Raw genomic sequence first — 14019 nt, 5'->3', positions numbered from 1 at the left:
TCCAGGCCCTCTGGACCTCTTGCCTGGACCTCCAAGCTCTCCTTCCTCCCATCTCTTCCCTTTCAATCTTCCTACCCAGAGCACAGCAGTAGTAACTGCTAACACCATTTAATAGGAACCCTTTCTATGCCAGGGTTTCTTTCTAACCCTTTCTAACCCTTTCTATGACCTTTTCAGGCCCTGAGGTTGCTATGTCACATACGTTATTTGTAATGTTTGCAATAACCCTGGAAATGGTATTATTACCTCCATTGTACAAGTTTAGAAGGCACCAAAAGAAGGTACATAATGTGCCCACATTCATGCCAGCTAACGAGGGGCAAAACTGGAATGAGAACCCAGGGCTGCTGGGTCCCTCAGTTCCTGCTATTACTTAACCATGCTGCTTTCTCTGCTCAGAATCCTTCAGTGGCTCCCATTGCCTAATAGATCAAGTCTGGGCTCCTTATCTTGGCTTCTGGGTCCTCTAAAATGTAGACTGCTAGGTTTCCAGGCTTTCCTCTCCACCCCTCACACATCCTGCTCTTTAGCCAAAAAAACAGACAAAAACCCCAAAACAAAAAACCATTTTTATTATACCCGTGCTTTCTTTCCTAAGTGCTTTTATATGTGCTATTTCTCCTGCCGGGAGCAGAGACTGTCACGCTTTCCTCTGTATAAGTAAATGTTGCCCAAGAAAACATTGAACAGAGTTGGGCTAGAGATCCATTTATTTTCTGGTTCACAAAGGGCATATTGGATCTTTATTAAATAGTCTAAAATGTCCTTTCAATAGTGTTTTTCTTTAATATCTTTTTAAAAGACATTTAAAGTGAATCAGAAAGCAATTAAATGATTAATTGCTGTGGCTGGATTCTGCTGCCCTCAGCCTCTGTGGATGCTATCTGACCGATTAACCTCCATTTCTGAGCTCTGTCTGATTGAGGGAAGCAGTGACGGAAAACGCTTGGCCTGTCACATGACTGATCCTTGCTGTCATGAGCCATCGTTTTCTAACTGCAAGCTTTCATTTTCAAAGCCCTGGCATGATTTCAGGAGCTGTAAACCCTCATGTGAGTAAGTGAGCAGTAAGAACTGGCAGTTTTTCAATCTTAAGTCTCTCCAGCTTTAAACCCACATTTAGCTGTGATTCTTTTTTTCTCCTTAAATTGGACATTTTTTTAGTGAATACTTTTTTGATAAATAAAGTAGGGTGAAGGTGAATTTGACTGAGACAGATATGGATTGGTCCATTTAGGGCTGACCCTGAAAAAAAAAAGTCATATCAGTCTTAACATTAATTCCGTAGTCAGAGTAGGCGAGAGAGGAGTGGATGAGTATATAGGGTTCCCAGCCTTCCCAGTACAACCATGGATTCTCGAGTTGGGGACATTAAAAATGTACATGAAGTTTATGATTTAACTGGTAGAGATGGCCCACAATGCCAATTTGGACAGGCATTACTCTAAATGTCTTGGGGAAGGTCAGGAGACATCTACTCCAAGGTGTGACTTCTAGGACAGTTTGTGGGGTATCAGGGAAGGATATATAATTGGAAAGATTTCTAGTTGCCGTACATAAATAATTGGGCTTCAGTTTTAATGCAGAATTAACTCTTCTCAGTGTGTTATTAGCTGGACAATGCAATTATTACTTTATTTACGTTAGTGTTTATAGGTAATCTGAAAAGAAAAATGTGAATATAATATGAACTATCTCAAAGATTTGTCTCTGCTTGATAGTTTTATTTCAAATTTATATATCAAATGTTCCATTACCTTTTTTTCATTTTATTTTTTAGCTTTCAAAACAAATTAGCTAGAGGAGGAAAGAGGAGAGGGAGAAACTATGCACACTACCAGAATGTTATAGTAGGCAATATCATGAAAGCAATGTTGGAACTTTATACTCAGGTTTTGATTGTGCATCTATCTCTTTGCTGCCTTCTCCTTTATCTTCATCTTTACCAAGTAATTATTGACCATCAAATGCCATTATGATACCGTCTTAAGAAATGGATGTAAAGAATTCTACAGGAAAAAAACCACATTGTTAGTGTATGAAATTTATTTAGAAGACAGTTACAGACACATATAAAAATGATAGCAGCTTATGTTTACGAAGCACTCACTATATGCCAAGCACTTTCTATTAGCTAATAATAATATTTGCTCATTTAATATTAGCTCAAATAGTAATATTAATATTATTAACTCATTTAATCCTCTCGACAACTGTATAGGGTAGGTACTATTATCCATATTTTATGGATAAGGAAATTAAGTCAAAAAGAGATGAAATAATTTGTTTATAGTCACATAGCTAGGAAGTGGTAGAGTCACACGTTGAACCCAGGCAGTCTGAATCTGGAATAATGATAATAATAAAAGGTATAACCAGGGTAGAAACTTATTTTGCTCTTTTCAGGTTTCCTAGACTTTCCATCACCACCAGTGAATTCCGAGTGACAGTAGTGTGGAATTTGGAAGAATGGAAGAGAAACTGAAGTAGAGAGATGGTGAAAGAGAAGAAAAAATGAAGAAAGATGCTTGCAAAAATACTGCCGTGGGTCCTGAGATGAAGATTCTGGGAGGGTAGGTGTGGCAATATCTTCCGTTCTGTGCTTACCTGGGCCTCAGCTAGTACCAGCAGGCAGGCATGGGCAGTCAGTTAAGGAGTGTGGCTGGTGACTGGTGTGTCATGCATCGCACTGGTTTCCTGCTCCTCAGGCTGAAATGGATGCCCCTGACAGCTCCCTTTGAGTTCCTGTTCATCTGAAGTACACCATCCTTCTAGATCTGCTGTCACTTTCCTTCTGCAGAGCCACAGTGGGCTCCTGTCTTCTCAGACCTCTTCTCACCTCAAATCACTTAGGACACGGCCACCAGACAGGTTTGGGGTTTCAGAACTTTGCAGATGTTAGAAAGGTAAAATGGTATATATTGCATATGTAGTATTTCTAGTAGAGTCTGGGTCAGCACCTCATAAGCAAATACATTAATATTTTGATCGCAACATATATGAATCATCATCCTCAGGTCAGTAGCGACTATGCAGAACCTCATGTCAGAAAGGTCAGATTTTGGCCACCTATGGAGTTTTTGTGTCAAATATGTGAAAAACTTTTGGTTGCAGGGCTTTTGGGATTTTGGAACTGAGGATAAGGTATCATGGACCATATCATTACCAGTTCCTTCCTCTTTCATCAAGGTCATGTACATGAAGCTGCTGAGAAAGCTGTTCCTACACTTCCTGTGCTGGCTGGGAAGGGATCTGATTCGGGCTGAGCCTTAAGAATCACAGTTCCAAGCTTTCTTCTCATTCCAGATTTTAGTTGGGAAAGTAGGCATTCTGGAAGTAGAGTCCATATCTACACTTTATACATTCCCTGTAGGTTTGATGAGCAAAAAGTAATAAAGGAAACACAAACTCAGAAAAGAAAAGGTTTTTCTAGGAAAGATCTATTTACCCTACTTAGGCCTCTACCCTTCTTCCCTTGGGAGTTTCTTAGCTTAACTTGCAGGATCACAGATTAAAGTACAATATAGCAAGTATTATTAAAAACAACCTGTAAAACTGCATTATCCCAAAGATTTAGCAGCTAATTTTCTGTTGCCTTTAATTCTCACATCATTTTTTTTTCAGGGTATAACCTTCTTTAAATTTTATGCCCTGCTCTCAAATTCCTTCTGGGTTTAATGACTAATCTCTTTATTTATGTTTACCCTGGTGAAGCCTGTAGAAAGAAAATCATAAATTAATGGCGTATATTTGCAGCTATAAACAGGGGACAGATTCAGAAACATACAAACATGCCTGTAACCTATTTCCTGGAATTACAATGCTCAACTCCCAATTAACCTTAGATTTACAAGTCTAATCAAATGGCCCAGTCCATTTCCATTGAAAAGCTGTGCACTGTGTGTAATCTTTCACTTTACCTAAATCTGTAGTAGACTTTGGGAAATAAACTCCTTTGTGGAGTCAGCCATTCTATTGGATGAAGTCAATGTCCCTTTTTAGGACCTTGAGCTACCACTTTATGTACTCTAAGACACAGTTTGCAAAGGACCAGTCTGCCACACCCCATGTAGAAGGAGAACTGTGCTGACTCCCACCACAGGGTGTGTTCTGTGGTAATGGAAGACTGTGCTGAGTCACTTACACTGTGTCCCTGGGTCTTCCTTAAGGACAGTATATGGTTTTAGAAGATAATAAGCAAACATTTATCTACCACCTCTCTAGATCAGCTAGGCATTCTTTTTTTTCTGACACAGAGTCTCACTTTTCCGGCCAGGCTGGAGTATAGTGGCGCGATAATCTCGGCTCACTGCAGCCTCTGTCTCCGGGGCTCAAGCAATTCTCCTGCCTCAGCCTCCCAAGTAGCCGGGATTACAGGCGTGTGCTACCATGCCCAGCTAATTTTTGTAGTTTTAGTAGAGACGAGGTTTCACCATGTTGGCCAGGCTGGTCTCAAACTCCTGACCTCAGGTAATCTGCCCACCTCAGCCTCCCAGAGTGCTGGGATTACAGGCGTGAGCCACCACGCCTGGCCAGGTATTCTTCTAAGCCCTTTCTGCTGTGAACTCATTTAATATTCTTAACAAACAAAGGGACAGGAACCATTATAATCACTGTTCAACAGATGAGAAAACTCAGGCACAGAGAGGTTAGGTAAATTGTCCAATCAGCCTTAGCTAGTGACTGGGGGAATGGGGTTTTGAACCTGTCAGTCCTTCCTAGGATCTATCCACATAACTAGGAAGTCACATTGCTTTCTGGGATATTGCATAGCCTATGGCAAAACCTGAATGGTGTGGAGCTTGCCATATGGGCTTCATTAGAATGTACCCTCCCCCAGTTGCAGTGAGCTGAGATCGCGCCACTGCACTCCAGCCTGGGCAACGAGAGTGAAACTCCGTCTCACAAAAAAAAAAAAAAAAAAAAAAAAAAAAAAAAAAGAATGTACCCTCCCCCAGTGCTTTTCAAATCTTGGGGCTCTGCAGAATCCCTAAGGGTCATGGGAATGAGAGGCAAAGGAGGCTCTGGACTTCTACATCCACATCAGCCAGAACCAGTCAGCGCTTTAAATGTTATTTGCTAACACTAAGAGTTTATCTGAGTAAGGGGTTCTGCAGCTCACAAGAAGCTTAAGAACTATGGCTCTAAACAATCAAGCCAGTTAACTCATACAGGGGTGGTACCAGTTGCAAAGAGAAATGAGATGTAGAAACCCTGACCCCAGTGCTGTGTGTTGCTGTTACACTCTTTTTACTATAGTCAATGTCATAGTTGTGAAGTCAGTGTGCATTTTGGTGATGACATTTCAGGGTAAACTAGAGGCTGCTGCCTGGGTACCACAGGGTGGTGACCAGATCAGGTGCTTTCACAGTAGAAGATGAAAAAGGCCAGCCAATGCTAGAGCCTGGTCTAGGGAGGGGTAGGAGAGATGAGGCAAAAATGCTCAACATGGTAGGAAAGGCATGAAATTAAAGAAAGTGGTGAACAGAGCCAAGGGCAGGTGCTGAAATGAGGGTCCATACTCTGTGAATTAAATTGTTGAAAGTAGGGCTGGGAGCAGCAGAAGAGGAGCCGATTGAAGGTGGCAAGATGAGAAAGACAGGATGGAAACTTCCCAAGGAAATTGTGGACCACAGAGGACCCCAGGAAAGAGACTCTTGAGTCAAGAGAAATAAAAAGCTAGGCAGAAAATTTTTTTGTTAAAGTTTATGCGATTGGTATATCAGAGTAAAACAAAGGATTACCACAAAGCATTTTACCAAGTATCTCACCATGCCCTTGATTAGGTGGATTCAAAACTGGCTAAGTGAACTTTATCCAAAGGTGCTGCCTACTGGGCTACAGACCATCGTGGAGGGCAAGTATGGCTCTGCACTCTTCAGCCTTGTTTTATAAAGCAAATGCTGTAGGGCTGGCACGTTGGCTCATACCTGTAATCCCAGTGCTTTGGAAAGCCAAGGTGGGCTTGAGCCCATGAATTTGAGGTCAGCATGGACAACATGGGGAGACCCCCATCTCTACAAAAAATTAAAAAAATTAGTCAGACATGGGGGTGTACACGTGTAGTCCCAGCTACTTGGGAGGCTGAAGTGGGAGGATCTCTGAGTCCAGGAGTTCGAAGCTGTAACGAGCTGTGATTGTGCCACTGCACACCAGCCTGGGTGATAGAGTGAGACCCTGTCTATCTCAGAATAAACAAATAAATGCAAATGCTCTGACAAGGCTCTGACATTATATGTTACTAAAGAATGATGTTCTCAGATTTGTCCTGTGTGTGTCCATTTCCTCATTGTTTATAGTTGTTAGTATGGGATTTCTGGATGAGCCTAGAGGGCCCATGAGTCCTCTGAGATTATTATACTAGGCGTATCTGCTTACTTTTCTGTCTGTCTTGCTAGAACAGGAGCAACTTGTGGAAGTGAAGCAAGTCAGAACTGACAAAAGAAAAGCAGTGTACATATTGATCCATGGTTGAGCTATAATTGATTCATGCAGTACTTATTGAGTATCTCAAACATGCTTGCAGTTGAGTACTAGGCACACAGGAAGAGGGATATGAAAAAATTAACAAACAGCAAAATGAGCATTATTGTTGTAATGTGCTGTGATAGAGAAAACACGCCCGAAAGGCACCTGCTCTAGCCTGAAGAATGAGAGTTTTCTTTCTGAAGAGGAAACATCAGTTGCTTGTGGACACATGAGAGTTGGGTGTCCTGTATGAGGCAAGGAGAAGGGGTTCCAAGACAGAGATGAGAAATAGCATAGTGTATGTGCTAAAATGCAAGTTGTTTGGGATGGGGATGGTGAAGGGCACCTGTGAGGGCCGAGGTAGACAGGTCCAGGTGGAACAGGCTTTAATACCATATTAAGAATTTATATTTTTATCCCCAATTTAGATTTTAATGGCCCCAAAACCACTGGGGCCATTAAAAGATTGAAAGTAGGGAGTGGCATGATGGAATTTCTATTTTTGAAAAATTATGAAGGCAACAGTGTGAAAGATGCAATAGGAAGGGGCAAGATCATGGACTGGGGAATGTTGTAGAAGGCCACTACAGAAACTGGGGTGAAAGACTGTGTTGGTGTGCTGTCACTTACGGCTTCCATGGGTGCTGTTACTCCGTGTAGCTGCTGCTGCTATGATCACTGTTTCTATTACCACAGGGATGGTCAAGGGGGAGCAGGATCATCTTAGACCATGAGGGAGGATGAGCTGGAAGAATGAAGAGAGAAGTGTCTTGATGAGGAGGTGGAGGTGTATGAAGTGACGAAGAGTCTGTGAGGAGAATGAGGAAGGGCAACCAGAGAAATCAAGAAAAATTAGGAGACAGATCTCCTAGAAGCCAAGAAGATGGTGGTAAACTAATAAGTGATGGGAGCAGTGAAGGAAAAAAAAAAAAAAAAAAAAACTCGGAGTATGTTTATATTGGTGGCAAAAAGAGTTTGCTTTCAAGTGCCTTGTTAGCACACCTGTGATCTGACTAAGTTACATCAGTGGGAGGCAGAGGATGAAAGGATGCCGGCCTCTGAGACCGACTTCAGTTCTTTGAGTGTTTGAGAAACACTTCAAGTCTTAGTCAGTGGCTTTGGTCATGTTGAGGATGATGCCCTGAGGGCTTTCACCGCAGAGACAAGCCGACTTGTTCAAATCCATTCTCAAATAGTAAAACACAGGCAAAGGTAAAACATGCAGAACTACTGCACCATGATCAAAACATGTACTCTGTCACATCTAATGGCTTCAGGCACCCCTTGAACTTTTGAGTTAGCAAAAACGGGCAAATAAAGATGAAACTTGTCTTTCAGTTCTCCTTATGTGTTTTTTAATTGTTCCCTCCTTGGTTCCTCTGCAACAGCCCTGCGGTCTCTGCATGTTCAGTGGCATGTCTCAGCATCTTCAGGGGAGTTGAGAACAGCTGCCCCCAGCCTTCTGTACTTGTCAGGCATACAGTGGGGGAGACATAGCCCTGGCACGCCAATCTCTTCCCTGATTTAAAGTGTCAAAGCATTTTGGAATTCCGGTCTTAGTGTTAAAAACTCTCCATGAACTTTGATAGGCTTCAGTGGTAGTCACTACCTTAGGATGCTGATGAGGAACAACTGCTAGCCTGCCTATGGTGATGACCTTCGAAAAGCCCATGAACAGAACTATTACGAATCATGAGTAAGAAGATTAGGGAAAAGCTGGGCGCGGTGGCTCACGCCTGTAATCCCAGCACTTTGGGAAGCCGAGGCGGGCGGATCACGAGGTCAGGAGATCGAGACCATCTTGGCTAACACGATGAAACCCCGTCTCTACTAAAAATACAAAAAATTAGCCGGGCGTGGTGGCAGGTGCCTGTAGTTCCAGCTACTCGGAAGGCTGAGGCAGGAGAATGGCGTGAACCCGGGAGGCGGAGCTTGCAGTGAGCGGAGAACGAGCCACTGCACTCCAGCCTGGGCGACAGAGTAAGACTCTGTCTCAAAAAAAAAAAAAAAAAAAAAAAAAAAAAGAACAAGATTAGGGAAAAACTAATCTCTGCTATTTGCTTATTCTCTGTCAGAGACACAAGAATTTGTATGCATATTTTCAACCTCTCTCTGATCTTCTTGCAGCTATTTAAAGTATTTTACAAAGGAGACGTTCCAAGAAGGAGCTGTGACTAAAAGGTATCCATAAAATTCAGATGTCTTTTGGTACAGCCATTACAGAAAACAGTATGGAGGTTTCTGAAGAAATTAAAAATAGAACTACCATATGATCCAGCAATTCCTCTTCTGGGTATATACCCAAAGGAGATGAAATCACTACCTCGTAAATATATCTGTACTCTCATGTTCATTGCAGCATTATTCACAGTAGCTAAGATGTGGAAACAACCCAAACACCCAAAGATGGACGAAAGGATAAAGGAATTACAATGTATATACATATATATAAACACACACACCACAGATGCACCACAATATAAATGTATACATACCATAACAGAAGCATATATATATATATACACACACACACACACCATAATACAAACTTTAGTGTATATGTGTGTAAATAAATAATATTGCATTGTGTGTATATATATGTGTGTGTACATACAATGGAATATTATTTGTTGTTGGAATATTATTCAGTCTTTAAAAAGAGGTCCTGCCATTTGCCACAATATGGTTGAAGCTTGAGGACATTACGCTAAGTAAAATAAGCTAGACACAGAAAGAAAAATATTGTATGCTCTATTTTATATGTGAAACAACAAAAAAGAAGCTCAAGCTGAAATATATAGAGATAGAGAATGATACAGCAATTACTATGGGTGAGGGGTGGGGAGAATGGAGAGATACAGATCAAAGGATACAAAATAGCAGATACATAGGATGAACAAGTCTAGAGATCATGTGATACATGAGGACTATAGTTAATAAAATTGTATTAGGGATTTTTGTTAAGTAGATTTTAGCTGCTCTTGTCACACACATGCAGAGTAACTACATGAGATGATAGATATGTATTGGTTTCACTATAGTAACAATTTTACTATCTATATGTGTCCCATAATATATCCTAAGCCCCAAATATACATAATGAAATTTATTAGAAAAGAAACAACAACACATTCAGAGTTTTTTGTTTGTTTGTTTTTTTGCTGTAAAGTTCAGGGGGCTCTCCTGGCATTGACAAATACCTAAATAACAAATGTTTTCTCCTCACTTCCTGTCATTGCTGTAAAGGAAACAGTCCCAGCATGAGAGGAACCTTTCTTAGTGTTCTCTGAAGGGTCATTTGTCAGTTGAGAGTAAGGCTCATGCTTGAAGAAGTTTCAAGTAATTCTTGTTTGCACTACTTATCTTTAGTCAATCTGGGTATTAACCGAAGATTAGAGATAGGCCTGCCCTGGCTGAGCCCCCAGCTGATGTCTGCCAGCCACATACATGAACCACTTTAGAGAGGCGTCCTCAGGCCCAGGAGAGTCACCCCAGTTGATGGTCAATGCTACAGGAGCAGAGATGACAGGTCCCTGCTGAGCCCTGCTTAAATTGCAGATTTCTGAATAAAATAAATGGTGGTTATTTTTAGATAAAAATTTTAATCGACAAATAATATTTAGGGAGCACAACTGTGATGTTTTGGTATATGTATACATTATAGATTAAATCAAGCTAATTAACATATCTATCATCTCATGTATTTATTTTTTTGGTGGTATGAACATTTAAAATCTATTCTCTTAGCAATTTTCAAGAATACAATACATTATTATTAACTATAGTGGTCATGCTGCACAATAGACCTCCAGAACTTATTCCTTCTGTATAACTGATACTTGGTACCCTTTGACTGGCAGCTCCATTTCCCCTCTCTCCACCCCCTGCCTCTGGTAACCACCATTCTGCTCTTCTACTTCAATGAGTTTGATTTTTTTAGATTCCATATATACATGACATCAAGCAGCATTTGTCTTTCTGTGCCTGGCTTATTTCGTCTAGCATAATGTCCTCTGGTTTCATCCATGTTGTTGCAAATGACAGGATTTCCTTCTTTTTAAAGGCTGAATTGTATTCCATTGTGTCTATGTACCACATTTTCTTTATCCATTCATCTATTGATGGACATTTAGGTTGATTCCATAATTTGGTTAGTGTGAATAGTGCTGTGATGAACATGAGAGTGCAGGTATCTCTTTGACATATTGATTTCAATCCCTTTGGATATAAACCCAGAAGTTGGATTGCTGGATCATATGGCAGTTCTACTTTTAGTTTTTTGAGGAATCTCTATACTGTGTATAATTGTTATATTTTTAAGCCATAGATTTTTGGGGGTGTGTTATGCAGCAATAGACAATCGGGACACTTGATTTCCAGGATAGCATGCTCCTGGTTTTGTTCCTGTTTCAGTGGCGCTCTTTCTTGGCCTCCTTTAATAGTTCCTCCTCATCCCTCTGTCTTCGTTTTTCTCCTGTCATTATGCAAAATTTTAGCCATACACATATTAGACAGCAAAGTATAATGAAACTCCTTGTGCCCATTTCCCAGCTTCAGTATTTATCTACTTAGAGCCAACCTTATTCATCTATTCTCCTACCTACTTCCCTCCATCCACTCCATATTACTTTTAAACAAATTCCTCAGACTCTCTTTTCTCTGTTATATTCCCTTGGTGGTCTCACCTGGACTCATAACTAAATATCATTCACATGCTAAAGACTCCTGAGTTTATTAATATTACCTGGGCTGTAGCATTGTAGCTCAAAGCATGCATTCTGGCACTTATATTCCTGCATTCAAATCATGGCTCTTCCACAAACTATTCTCGTGACCTCAGGTAAGTTCCTTAACCTCTATGTGGTTCAGTTTCCCAACCTGTGAAATAAGAGATGATAATATTTCCTGCTACCTCTTGGGGTTGTTGTGAGGATTAAATAAGTTACATATGTAGAATGCTTAGCACAGTGCCTGCACGTATGCAATTACTGCATTTTTTATCATATCTTCAGGCCAGACCTGCCTGAACTGCAGGTGTATATATCCAGCTGCTTACTTGGCATTCTCACTTAGATGCACATCTCAAGCTTATTATTCTAAAACCAAACTCCTGACCCCCCTGCAAACTCCACATAGCTCTTCTCTCAGTCTCTCATTTCAGCTAATGGCAGTGTGTTCCATCTTTCCTTTCCTTAGCCCCAAATGCCATGATGTTATCTTTGACTTCTCTCTTGCTCTCATATCGTACATCAAATCCTGTTGGATCTGCTTTCAAAATATATTATAACAGAGTCATTCACCATTGTTACCCTTGTAGAAACCTCCATCACCTCTTGCCTGCAATATAGCTTCCTAACTGGGCCACCTACTTCTACCCTTCCTTCTCCCTCTCCATCCCCTCCTCCAATAATCTATTCCTGAACTCCTGACCTCAAGTGATCTTCCACCTTGGCCTCCCAAAGTGCTGGAATTACAGGAATGAGCCACCACACCCGGCCAATAATCTACTCTCAGTACAACAGAGTGGTCTTTTTAAACACTTAAGTCAGATTATGTCACTCCTCTGTTCAAAAACTTGTTGTCTCATGATACAAAGTGAACACCAAAGTCCTTGCAGTCCTCTCTGATCCCATTGCTGTCTACAGTGGCTCATTTTGTTCCAAAGTCACTGGCCTCCTTTCTGTTTCTGGAACATGATGGTAGGGCTCCTACCACATATCTTCAATTCAGCCATACCTCTTAAAATTCTCTATGCTCAGATCTTCATGGCCAACTCCCTTCTTCTTCTTGGCTTAAGTGTTATCTTCTCATTTAATGAACTTTCTGATCAATAAATCTGAGTCCTGGCCAGCCATCCCCCTCCCCACATTAACACTCTCAATCCCTCTTACTCTGCTCTACTTTTTCCTTTTTCCATGATGTTTATCACCTTCTGATATATTTTCATAATGTACTCATTTTCTTTGTATATCATTTATTCTTTGTCTCCCTCTACTAAAATGTAAGCTTCATGAGGGCATCTTTATCTGTTTTGTTTATTGCTGAATCTCAAACACCTAGAACAGTGCCTGGCACAAAGTAGACAATAGATAGACAGATGGATAAACCTGTTTTAGAAAGATCACTCAAAAAACAATATACAGGATAGTTAGAAGGGGAGAGAGAATGGAAGTTTTTAAGATCTGTGCAATAATCCTTGCAAGAAATAATTATGAGAGCTTGAGCTAGAAAAGAAGCAAGAAGAGAGATGAGTGGGAATTTTGTTGGTAGAACCAATAGAAATGGATGACATTCTGATTATGGGGTGGGGGAAAGAGAGAGAGAGAAGTCAGTGTGACTTTCCGGTTTCTGGCTTGGGGGTGTCACACGGAACAAATTTTAGGAAAAGTCACATGCGAAAGTATCATGTTGGAAGAGTGTGGAAGAAAATATAGGCCTGGAATTAGAAATGGATCTTTACAATTAAGCACTTAATTGCATACTTTAAAAAATTATATTTCAATGAATGTATGTGAATAGTCTTTTCTATTTAGATTGCCACCTCATTTTTTGTTTCTTCTACTCACAATGCTGAGCTAATAGCAGGACTTTGAAAAAGAGTTGTGATTGACTGATAGGCTAAAACATATATTTTTAAAAACTTAGTTAACTACTTCCTCCCCCATATTTGCTAGAATTACAGATTTGACACACTGTTAGATGATTTACAAATTCATTTCCCCCTTCTTCCAGAGTAATAGAATTTTGTTTGGACACATGATTACTCAGCTAAAAACTATATTTTCCAGGTATGCTTTTAATTGGATAAGGCCATGTCACTGAGGTCAGGCCAAGCAATGACAGTGGAAGCAGTATGCGCCATTTCCACACCTTAGCCCAAAAAACAGGACTGTGCTCCCATTTGATCTTGTCTGAAGTGAAACAGAGCCCTTTTGAGACCCAGCTTTGACATGAAGATTAAGTAAAATGCCTTGGGGCATAGTAGATAAATGAGATAGAAGGAACCTGAATCCTTGAATGACCTGGTGGAGCAGAGCTGCCTTGCCAAGATAGGCTTGCCTGACTATTATTTAGGAGCGGAAGAAATATGTACCCTATTTAAACCTCTGTATTTTGGGAGTTCTTTGTTTTAAAAACAACCTTCATTCTGACTCACAATAGGATAAATGCCATCGATGTCTTTGTTTCTTAGTGTCCTCTGTTATTCAAAGGAAAGACGAATACATTGAATTGAGTTTTTAAACATTAATAAAATACTTCTAATTCTGCTCTTTGTGTTGCTGCATAGTTCTTTTCTAAATGTAACATGGAATTACAGAGCCATAAAATGGAAGCAGAGTTAAACTCAGACATGTGGGCACTCAAGGTAGGTAAATATTCTGGTATTCATGACAGATTAGTCATTTGACACACCAACAAACTGATAATCTTAACTTTCTCCCCATAGTACTCAGTATTTTTCTTATAGTTTTAACTCATTCCTCTCTTTAATCTTTAAAAACATTCTTATTTTATAGATTGTTCCACATTATTTTACTATCTCAACTCTTT

The 14019-nt window shown here is 40.4% G+C and overlaps 1 long non-coding RNA gene across 7 annotated transcripts in view; it reads left to right on the top strand.

The window, feature by feature from the left end:
• LOC126955205 (uncharacterized) overlaps nt 1-8481 on the top strand; it is a 184756-nt gene extending 176275 nt beyond the window's left edge. For all 7 annotated transcript variants that reach the window (XR_007725844.1, XR_007725842.1, XR_007725839.1 and 4 more), the window contains 2 exons: nt 2407-2573; nt 7165-8481. This is a non-coding gene — a long non-coding RNA (uncharacterized LOC126955205). The remainder of the gene's footprint in view (nt 1-2406; nt 2574-7164) is intronic.
• The last annotated feature ends 5538 nt before the right edge of the window (nt 8482-14019 follow it).

The sequence above is a fragment of the Macaca thibetana genome, chromosome 5 (assembly GCF_024542745.1).
Source record: "Macaca thibetana thibetana isolate TM-01 chromosome 5, ASM2454274v1, whole genome shotgun sequence".
NCBI classification, from domain to species: Eukaryota; Metazoa; Chordata; class Mammalia; order Primates; family Cercopithecidae; genus Macaca; species Macaca thibetana.
The sequence above is the reverse complement of the archived record's forward strand: the minus strand, read 5'-3'. Positions and strand labels throughout refer to the sequence as shown.